This window comes from Lycium barbarum, chromosome 8 (assembly GCF_019175385.1).
Source record: "Lycium barbarum isolate Lr01 chromosome 8, ASM1917538v2, whole genome shotgun sequence".
In the NCBI taxonomy this organism is placed as follows: Eukaryota; Viridiplantae; Streptophyta; class Magnoliopsida; order Solanales; family Solanaceae; genus Lycium; species Lycium barbarum.
This window is the reverse complement of record NC_083344.1, coordinates 48763610-48775572: the sequence shown is the minus strand read 5'-3', so window position 1 is coordinate 48775572 and position 11963 is coordinate 48763610.

Genomic DNA, 11963 nt, shown 5'->3' with positions numbered 1-11963 from the left:
TTGAAGACCTTCAAATCTTCATAAGGAAGAAGACTCTCCAAAGGGCCATTTGATCCAAAAGTTGTCAAATAAAGTTGTGAAAAAGTGTTAGAGGGCCAAAAAAAAAACAAAAAAAAATCAGAAATACTTAGTTCATCAAAAGTGTTTGTGGATCTAAATTTCTGATTTTTGCAAAAAAAAAAAAAAAAAAAAATTTAAGTCCCAACGTTGGCCCAAATGCGACGCCATATGCGACATCTGCGAGTCGCATGTATCACCCGCGAGTCGCAGGTGAAGTCGCGCCTGGTGACAGAGAGTTGAACGTTTTGGGGTGCCTCATCTGCGAGCCGCGGAACACCATCGCGGGTTGCACCTGCGAGTCGCAGGTGGTGTCGCACCTTGTGACAGAGAATTGACATTTTTGGCTGCATCAACCGCGAGCCGCGGATCACTATCGCAGGTTGAACCGCGAGTCGCAGGTGCTGCACAGGCGTCGCGGGTTGCACATTTCAGGTTTTTCAACTTTAATTCTCTTTGATTTCAATTCTCAAAACAAAAATTTCTTGATCCTTAGTTGATGATATTGTGTCCCTAATCCTTTGGTAGGGAACAAAAAAAAATTAAAAAATAAAAAATAAAAAAAAATTGGGGCTTCGTGGTCGTGTTTTCAAGTTATCACCTACCCGGGTCCGAAATTTTAGTTATTTTCTCGATTTTTGCACTCCATTTTCTTGTGTCTCTTAACTAGTAGCCATTTAGTAGTTGTTCCTACTTGTGTTTGCTAGTTCTTGTGTCCGCATTTCTTTCGTGCCAATTCTTTCGTGCTTTCCTTCGCTTTTGCTTCGTTGTTAATTTCTTGGCTCAAGTGCGTTTGTTTTAATTGAGTCGTCCTCGTTCTTTTTGAGTCTACAAGAATCTATTCCGACCAGGAGTAGAATTTGAACCTTTGTGACTAGTCAACATTACAAGCACACAATCTTTGGCGGAAGCAATTTGTGAGGCAATCAAAGGTGCGCATACTTGAGCGATTGTGAGTTGATTTTACTAATCTAACGTGTTTGCTTGCTTTGTTGAGTGTCTTAATAGGTACCATGGCTACGGAGGATGAAACTCGAGTTCCCACCGGGGAACTCACACTAGCTGATGTAATGAGAGCCTTACAAGCCTTGAACGATAAAGTGGATAGTATGGGTGGTCGAATGGAAAACATGGGTGGTCGAATGGAAAACTTGGGAAGTAGGGTGGAAGCAATTGAAGGAGGTAGTAGGGAGGTCTCGTATTCGCCCCAAGTGCAATACCAAGGTGGCACAAGTGGAGCTACTCGAAGCACTTCACCTACAGTGTCACCCGGCACCTTCCATCATCTATATAACCCCACTTCCCAAAACACGACTCTTACCCCCACCAAACAACATTCCCATAGGCCAACGGAACAACCTACTCCAACAAGATCAAGCTCCAAATGACCCACATCCAAATGACCCACCCCTAAATGACCCCCACCCAAATGCACCAATGCCACCCCAAAACCGTCCAAACATCCAACAACCAAATGAGGAAGGGATAGAGGAAGCTCTACTTGAGCACGAACATTATGGTGACCAAGGTTGGAGGCCACGAGGGCAAGCACAAGGAGGTTATCGAGGAAGGGGGGGAAGGCATGGTCCTAACCCTCACATGGGTAGGCAAAGAGGGTACCAAGCTCGTGAAGGGTACCAAGGTCGTGACCATCAAGGTTATGACGACGATGGAGATTTTAATAGGAATCACGGTTATGGCGGAGGGCGAGACACGAGTCTCAATTCCATCAAGGTTACTCTCCCAACCTTCAAAGGAAGTAGTGATCCCGATACATTCCTTGATTGGGTGATGCATTGTGATAGAATCTTCTTGACGAATGACATGTCCGAGGTGATTAAGGCTTCTTACGCCATTGCTCAATTCGAGGGGTATGCCTCCACATGGTGGGAAACTCAAGTGAAGGCAAGAAGAATTATTGGGCTCCCGCCCACACCTACTTGGGATGAATTGAAGGAGGCCATGCGGCGTAAGTATGTCACCGAACGCTACAAACAAGAACAACTCAAGAAGGTGTATACCTTAAGGCAAAACAAAAAGAGTGTGGAAGAATACTATGATGAGTTTCAAATTGTCAAGATGAGAATCGACTTTGACGAGGATGAGTTAAATGCTATGACTCGGTTCCGAGCCGGGTTAAATGGTGACATTGTCTCCCAAATGAGACTCCACAACTATGAGAGCATTGAAGAAACCCTTCAAGCGGCTATTGAAATAGAGGAGGGTCTCAAGGAGGACAAAATCAATAAATCAAGGGGCTATGTGAGTTCATGGAACCATAACAAAGAACGAGGAGCTTTCTCCTCCAATTGGCAAAAGAATAAGGGCCCCATGCAAGAAGCCAAGAAACCATTTGTGAAGAATTCTCAAGTTGAGAAGCAAGTTGACAAGCAACCTCCGAAGTTTGCTCCGAAAGAAGGAGGTACGAAAACTCCTATTCAATGCTTTAAATGTCATGGCTTCGGTCATAGAGCAAGTGAGTGCCCTAATCGTAGAGCGTTTATTTTGAAAGACACTTATAGTGAGGATGAGGAAGAATGTGAGGAAGGGGATGAAGAGGGCAATCATGAGGATGGACATCATGATAGTGAAGGGGATGGTGTTGAAGGTGATGATGAGCCTATTGTACCTCTATATGTGGTGCGACGAACCATGATAAGTAAAGCAATGGATGACCCAAGTCAACGGGAAAATCTCTTCCATTCCAAGTGCATCATTAACCAAAACACTAGCATCATGATCATTGATAGTGGGAGTTGTGCCAATGTTGCTAGTACCACCCTTGTTGATTTCTTGAAACTTCCCACCACCCGCCATGAAAACCCTTACAAACTTCAATGGCTCAATGAATGTGGTGAATTGAAGGTGACTAGACGAGCTATCATCAAATTCGCGGTTGGGAAGTATCATGATGAGGTGTTGTGTGATGTTGTTCCCATGCAAGCGTGTCATCTTCTACTTGGCCGACCATGGCAATATGATAGGTCCGTCAACCATAATGGGCGAACTAACCAATACACCCTTGGCCACAATGGTGCCAAACATCTCTTGAATCCCATGACCCCCTCCCAAGTGGGTGAGATCTATAACAAAATGAGGGAGTTAAAGGAGAAGGGACATGGTGCATTGCAAAAGAAGAATGTGGGGGACGAGGGAGTAGAGGAGAGTAGTTCTCAAGAGTTGAGTGGAAAGAAAGGAGAGCTTAGAGGAAAAACTAAGGTGTCGCTTTTGGCGAATTGTGGGGAAATTAGGGAGGAATTGGGGGAGCGTCAACCGGTGATTCTCCTCATGCATAGGGACTATGCATTGCACACTAATGAACTAACCCCTTCTTTTCCTAGCTCTATTCTTCTCTTTTGCAGGAATTTGATGATGTGTTCCCAACGGAACTCCCAAAGGGGTTACCACCCGTGAGGGGAATTGAACACCAAATTGACTTTGTTCCGGGGTCTCAATTGCCAAACAAGCCAGCTTATAGAGCTAACCCGGATGACACTAAGGAGCTTCAAAGGCAAGTGGATGAGCTCCTTGAAAAGGGAGTTGTGAGAGAAAGCATGAGTCCTTGTGCCGTGCCCGTGATCTTGGTGCCAAAGAAAGATGGATCATGGCGCATGTGTGTTGATTGTCGGGCCATCAACAAGATAACGGTAAAGTATCGCCATCCCATACCCCGTCTTGATGACATGCTTGATGAGTTAAATGGTTCATGTATATTCTCTAAGGTAGATCTTAGGAGTGGGTATCATCAAATCCGGATGAAACCCGGAGATGAGTGGAAAATCGCATTCAAGACCAAGTTTGGTCTATATGAATGGTTGGTGATGCCTTTTGGTCTCACTAACACTCCTAGTACTTTCATGCGATTGATGAATCATGTGATGAAACCTTTTATTGGCAAATTCGTGGTTGTTTATTTTGATGATATTTTGGTGTATAGCAAAACCATGGATGAGCATGTTAGTCATTTAAAATGTGTGTTTGAAGTGCTTAGACAAGAACAACTTTATGCCAATGTTGATAAATGTTCCTTTTGTGTGGATGAAGTTGTTTTCTTGGGATTTGTCGTGAGCTCAAGGGGGGTTGAGGTTGATGAATCCAAAGTAGAAGCCATAAGAAATTGGCCCACTCCAAAATCCATTGGAGATGTAAGAAGCTTTCATGGCTTGGCTGGTTTCTATAGGCGTTTTGTTAAAGGATTTAGTACCATAGCCGCTCCTTTGACCGAGGTAATCCGAAAGGACAAACCTTTTTCTTGGGGTGTGGAGCAAGCTAATGCCTTTGAAACTTTGAAACAAATGCTTAGCTCCGCACCATTGTTGCAATTACCCGACTTTGACAAAATATTTGAGATTGAATGTGATGCAAGCAAAGTGGGTATTGGAGCCGTTTTAATGCAAGACCAAAAGCCCATAGCCTATTTTAGTGAAAAACTCAAGGGAGCGACTTTGAATTAAACTACCTATGATCTTGAGTTGTATGCCTTGATTCGTGCTTTGGGAAATTGGCAACACTACTTGTGGCCTAAAGAGTTTGTAATTCGGACCGACCATGAGTCCTTAAAGCATCTTAAGGCCCAAGGTAAGTTGAACAAAAGGCATGCCAAATGGGTTGAATTCCTTGAAACCTTCCCTTATGCAATCCAAATTGATGGGTTTTGAAAGCTTGAAGACATTGTATCCCGAGGACCCCGTCTTTGCCAAAATCTTTCTAGATTGCGAAGAATGGGAAAGGGAGAGGTGGATTAGGGATAGGTCTTCTACTCCCTATTCCAAGTTTGATGGTTTCTTGTTCAAGAACAAGCGACTATGTGTGCCCATGAGATCTTGGAGGGAGTTATTTGTGAGAGAGGCACATAATGGGGGATTGATGGGACATTTTGGGATTGATAAGACTTTGGGGATTCTTGAGGAACAATTTTATTGGCCTCATATGCGGAGGGATGTGGCTAAGATTTGTGGCCAATGCATTGAATGTCGCGGCGCCAAGTCTAGACTCCTTCCCCATGGTTTGTATACCCCTCTCCCCACCCCTCAACAACCTTGGGTTGATATTTCGATGGATTTTGTGTTGGGTTTGCCTAGAACCAAAAGGGGTAAAGATAGCATCTTTGTTGTGGTTGATCGATTTTCTAAAATGGCTCATTTCATTGCTTGTCATAAAGTTGATGATGCTCCTCATGTTGCCTCTTTGTTTGTTGAACATGTGGTAAAGTTGCATGGTATTCCCAAAACCATTGTGAGTGATAGGGATCCAAAATTCCTTAGCCACTTTTGGAAAGAATTGTGGGGACGACTTGGTACTAAATTGTTGTTTTCTACCTCTTGTCACCCACAAACCGATGGCCAAACCGAAGTTGTCAATAGGACCTATGCTTAGGGCCATGGTTAAAGGAAAATTAACATCTTGGGAAGATCAATTGCCTTTGGTTGAATTTGCTTACAATAGAGTCATTCATAGCACTATTGGCATGTCACCTTTTGAAGTCGTTTATGGTTTTAACCCCCTAACCCCTTTAGATCTAACCCCTTTATCTCAAGATGTTGTGTTGAGTTTAGATGGAAACAAACGAGCCGAGGCCATGAAGAAGTTGCATGAGAAGGTGAGGCTTCACCTTGAGAAAAAGAATCAAGAAACGGCCAAGAGAGCAAACAAGGGCCGCAAACGAGTTGTGCTTGAACCGGGTGATTGGGTTTGGGTACATTTCCGAAAGGAGAGGTTTCCCAACAAAAGAAAGACCAAGTTGATGCCTAGAGGAGATGGTCCATTTGAAGTACTTGAACGACTCAATGATAATGCATACAAAATTGATCTTCCACCCGAATACCAAGTTCATAACACCTTCAATGTGTGTGATCTCTCTCCTATGGTGGTGCAAGATGTTGATCCCTTAAATTTGAGGACAAATTCTCTTCAAGAAGGGGAGAATGATACAACTCGAATGGCATCAAGACCTTTTACAAGGAGCCAAGCGAGGGAACTTCAAGCTATGCAAGCATTGTTCATGAGGAGGGACATACTTGAATACACTCTAACACCTTCCCGGGGATTACAAGTGTTCATGATAGCATGGGAGGATGGTTTGGAGAAGAGGTTGGAAGATGGTCATACTTCAATGTGACTATTACTTGAAGATTTGCAAATTCAAGTTTTGTTCCCAAAAGAAGACACCCAAACAAGGCCCTTACTTCATTAAGGGTAAAAGTGTAATAGTGTAGTTGTCTTCTTTTGAACCTTAGTATAAGTAGTAGTCTATTTCATTTGGAAGACTTAGTCTATGTTGAATATTGATGTTTTGAAATTGTGAACTCTTTTGAGTGTTGAGAGCTTGCTAAGCTAGAGATTGTGAATCTTGTGAGAGGATTGGTTATTAGGGTATCAAATCCCTATTGGTCATCCTAAGAGTTTGGTGCTCTTTAGTTCCTAAATTAGAGGTCAAGTTGATTCAAGAACTTTGGTTGCTAATTTGGGGTCTTTAGTTGTGTCAAATTATCTATCCTTTATGTTTCTTGTCCTTTTTTCTTCATTTTCATATGGAATATTGTATCATAGGTGCAGAATGTAGTAGCTCAAGTGTGGAGAAGGATAAGTGCTCACATGTTGCTAATTGCAAAATATCTTTATCTTGTTTCGTAGATCTTTTTTTGCAGCCTCATTCCAAGTCACTTCTTGAGGAAATTACTTTTGATCCATATCTTGATCCTAGTGTATCTAATGGTGAGGTTAAGTTATTTAGCAAGAGCAAATATGGTATGTTTTCTTGGTATTCATATGCTTTTGATCTAGGTAAAGACCCTCTACTGTTTAAAAAGCTTATGAATTGTGTTCTTAGTGGTTGTGTTGGTGATCACATTTTTCTATTAGATGATGTTATGCTTGGAGATTTAAAAGGACTATTTGTATGTAAAAGAACCAAGTGGGTTAGATGGTTGCATGGTCACTACCTTGTGTTATTTTTACCAAGTGGTTGTTGTCTTTTCCTACTTATTGTGATTAATGGTTGCAGATCAATGACCAGATTCAAGGATGAATCCTCTTTAAAAGGGAGAGAATGATAGCGGCCATGGAAGCTCAAATCCATTGAAGGAGAATCTACTGTCAATGTCAAGATTCGAGGACGAATCTTCTTTAAGAGGGGGAGAATGATAGAAACCATGGAGGTTCAAATATTTACATTAAGGAGCAAAAAAGGTCACTACCAAGATTCGGGATGAATCTTCTACAAGAGGGGGAGAATGATAGCAACCAAGGAAGCTTAATTTTCGTTGAAGACTAAAAAATATCAAGATGCTTTAATGGGCTTCATTTGGTAATGAAAACATGTCTTGTAATGGAGGAATAGCTCCGGCCCAAAGTAGATCTTTTGGGAAAGTCTTAATACTAATTGGAGGCCCAAATTGAAGACCAAAATGAGTTGGATTATGGCCCAAAACATGCCCAAAGAAGAAACAAGTTCAGCAGCCCATACTTGTGTTTCTAGAAGGTCATTTAATGCAATGTTGACTACATTTAATGTTTTTATTGAACAAAGTGTTGGTGGTCTTCTATGCACATTGGAACAAATGTTTGGTGGTCTTCTATGCACTTTGGAACAAAGAATTGGTGGTCTTCTATGCAGCTTGGAAATTGCACCTTAATTAATTTAGTTTGACCAACTTTGAAGTCTAAAGTCTTTATTTTCTTTAGGGTGGCTGATACAATATTCCATACGAAAATGAAGAAAAAAGGACAAGAAACATAAAGGATAGATAATTTGACACAACTAAAGACCCAAATTAGCAACCAAAGTTCTTGAATTAACTTGACCTCTAATTTAGGAACTAAAGAGCACCAAACTCTTAGGATGACCAATAGGGATTTGATACCCTAATAACCAATCCTCTCACAAGATTCACAATCTCTAGCTTAGCAAGCTCTCAACACTCAAAAGAGTTCACAATTTCAAGACATCAATATTCAACATAGACTAAGTCTTCCAAATGAAATAGACTACTACTTATACTAAGGTTCAAAAGAAGACAACTACACTATTACACTTTTACCCTTAATGAAGTAAGGGCCTTGTTTGGGTGTCTTCTTTTGGGAACAAAACTTGAATTTGCAAATCTTCAAGTAATAGTCACATTGAAAGTATGACCATGTTCCAACCTCTTCTCCAAACCATCCTCCCATGCTATCATGAACACTTGCAATCCCCGGAAAGGTGTTAGAGTGTATTCAAGTATGTCCCTCCTCATGAACAATGCTTGCATAGCTTGAAGTTCCCTCGCTTGGCTCCTTGTAAAAGGTCTTGATGCCATTCGCGTTGTATCATTCTCCCCTTCTTGAAGAGAATTTGTCCTCAAATTTAAGGGATCAACATCTTGCACCACCATAGGAGAGAGATCACACACATTGAAGGTGTTATGAACTTGGTATTCGGGTGGAAGATCAATTTTGTATGCATTATCATTGAGTCGTTCAAGTACTTCAAATGGACCATCTCCTCTAGGCATCAACTTGGTCTTTCTTTTGTTGGGAAACCTCTCCTTTCGGAAATGTACCCAAACCCAATCACCCGGTTCAAGCACAACTCGTTTGCGGCCCGGCCCTTGTTTGCTCTCTTGGCCGTTTCTTGATTCTTTTTCTCAAGGTGAAGCCTCACCTTCTCATGCAACTTCTTCATGGCCTCGGCTCGTTTGTTTCCATCTAAACTCAACACAACATCTTGAGATAAAGGGGTTAGATCTAAAGGGGTTAGGGGGTTAAAACCATAAACGACTTCAAAAGGTGACATGCCAATAGTGCTATGAATGACTCTATTGTAAGCAAATTCAACCAAAGGCAATTGATCTTCCCAAGATGTTAATTTTCCTTTAACCATGGCCCTAAGCATAGAACCCAAGGTCCTATTGACAACTTCGGTTTGGCCATCGGTTTGTGGGTGACAAGAGGTAGAAAACAACAATTTAGTACCAAGTCGTCCCCACAATTCTTTCCAAAAGTGGCTAAGGAATTTTGGATCCCTATCGCTCACAATGGTTTTGGGAATACCATGCAACTTTACCACATGTTCAACAAACAAAGAGGCAACATGAGGAGCATCATCAACTTTATGACAAGCAATGAAATGAGCCATTTTAGAAAATCGATCAACCACAACAAAGATGCTATCTTTACCCCTTTTGGTTCTAGGCAAACCCAACACAAAATCCATTGAAATATCAACCCAAGGTTGTTGAGGGGTGGGGAGAGGGGTATACAAACCATGGGGAAGGAGTCTAGACTTGGCGCCGCGACATTCAATGCATTGGCCACAAATCTTAGCCACATCCCTCCGCATATGAGGCCAATAAAATTGTTCCTCAAGAATCCCCAAAGTCTTATCAATCCCAAAATGTCCCATCAATCCCCCATTATGTGCCTCTCTCACAAATAACTCCCTCCAAGAGCTCATGGGCACACATAGTCGCTTGTTCTTGAACAAGAAACCATCAAACTTGGAATAGGAAGTAGAAGACCTATCCCTAATCCACCTCTCCCTTTCCCATTCTTCGCAATCTAGAAAGATTTTAGCAAAGACGGGGTCCTCGGGATACAATGTCTTCAAGCTTTCAAAACCCATCAATTTGGAAGACAAGGTATTAATCAAAACATGTTTCCTTGATAGGGCATCCGCCACTACATTCTCCTTTCCCTTTTTGTATTGGATTACATAAGGGAAGGTTTCAAGGAATTCAACCCATTTGGCATGCCTTTTGTTCAACTTACCTTGGGCCTTAAGATGCTTTAAGGACTCATGGTCGGTCCGAATTACAAACTCTTTAGGCCATAAGTAGTGTTGCCAATTTCCCAAAGCACGAATCAAGGCATACAACTCAAGATCATAGGTAGTGTAATTCAAAGTCGCTCCCTTGAGTTTTTCACTAAAATAGGCTATGGGCTTTTGGTCTTGCATTAAAACAGCTCCAATACCCACTTTGCTTGCATCACATTCAATCTCAAATATTTTGTCAAAGTCGGGTAATTGCAACAATGGTGCGGAGCTAAGCATTTGTTTCAAAGTTTCAAAGGCATTAGCTTGCTCCACACCCCAAGAAAAAGGTTTGTCCTTTCGGATTACCTCGGTCAAAGGAGCGGCTATGGTACTAAATCCTTTAACAAAACGCCTATAGAAACTAGCCAAGCCATGAAAGCTTCTTACATCTCCAATGGATTTTGGAGTGGGCCAATTTCTTATGGCTTCTACTTTGGATTCATCAACCTCAACCCCCCTTGAGCTCACGACAAATCCCAAGAAAACAACTTCATCCACACAAAAGGAACATTTATCAACATTGGCATAAAGTTGTTCTTGTCTAAGCACTTCAAACACACATTTCAAATGACTAACATGCTCATCCATGGTTTTGCTATACACCAAAATATCATCAAAATAAACAACCACGAATTTGCCAATAAAAGGTTTCATCACATGATTCATCAATCGCATAAAAGTACTAGGAGCGTTAGTGAGACCAAAAGGCATCACCAACCATTCATATAGACCAAACTTGGTCTTGAATGCGGTTTTCCACTCATCTCCGGGTTTCATCCGGATTTGATGATACCCACTCCTAAGATCTACCTTAGAGAATATGCATGAACCATTCAACTCATCAAGCATGTCATCAAGACGGGGTATGGGATGGCGATACTTTACTGTTATCTTGTTGATGGCCCGACAATCAACACACATGCGCCATGATCCATCTTTCTTTGGCACCAAGATCACGGGCACAGCACAAGGACTCATGCTTTCTCTCACAACTCCCTTTTCAAGGAGCTCATCCACTTGCCTTTGAAGCTCCTTAGTGTCATCCGGGTTAGCTCTATAAGCTGGCTTGTTTGGCAATTGAGACCCCGGAACAAAGTCAATTTGGTGTTCAATTCCCCTCAAGGGTGGTAACCCCTTTGGGAGTTCCGTTGGGAACACATCATCAAATTCCTGCAAAAGAGAAGAAATAGAGCTAGGAAAAGAAGGGGTTAGTTCATTAGTGTGCAATGCATAGTCCCTATGCATGAGGAGAATCACCGGGTGACGCTCCCCCAATTCCTCCCTAATTTCCCCACAATTCGCCAAAAGCGACACCTTAGTTTTTCCTCTAAGCTCCCCTTTCTTTCCACTCAACTCTTGAGAACTACTCTCCTCTACTCCCTCGTCCCCCACATTCTTCTTTTGCAATGCACCATGTCCCTTCTCCTTTAACTCCCTCATTTTGTTATAGATCTCACCCACTTGGGAGGGGGTCATGGGATTCAAGACATGTTTGGCACCATTGTGGCCAAGGGTGTATTGGTTAGTTCGCCCATTATGGTTGACGGACCTATCATATTGCCATGGTCGGCCAAGTAGAAGATGACACGCTTGCATGGGAACAACATCACACAACACCTCATCATGATACTTCCCAACCGCGAATTTGATGATAGCTCGTCTAGTCACCTTCAATTCACCACATTCATTGAGCCATTGAAGTTTGTAAGGGTTTTCATGGCGGGTGGTGGGAAGTTTCAAGAAATCAACAAGGGTGGTACTAGCAACATTGGCACAACTCCCACTATCAATGATCATGATGTTTTGGTTAATGATGCACTTGGAATGGAAGAGATTTTCCCGTTGACTTGGGTCATCCATTGCTTTACTTATCATGGTTCGTCGCACCACATATAGAGGTACAATAGGCTCATCATCACCTTCAACACCATCCCCTTCACTATCATGATGTTCATCCTCATGATTGCCCTCTTCATCCCCTTCCTCACATTCTTCCTCATCCTCACTATAAGTGTCTTTCAAAATAAACGCTCTACGATTAGGGCACTCACTTGCTCTATGACCGAAGCCATGACATTTAAAGCATTGAATAGGAGTTTTCGTACCTCCTTCT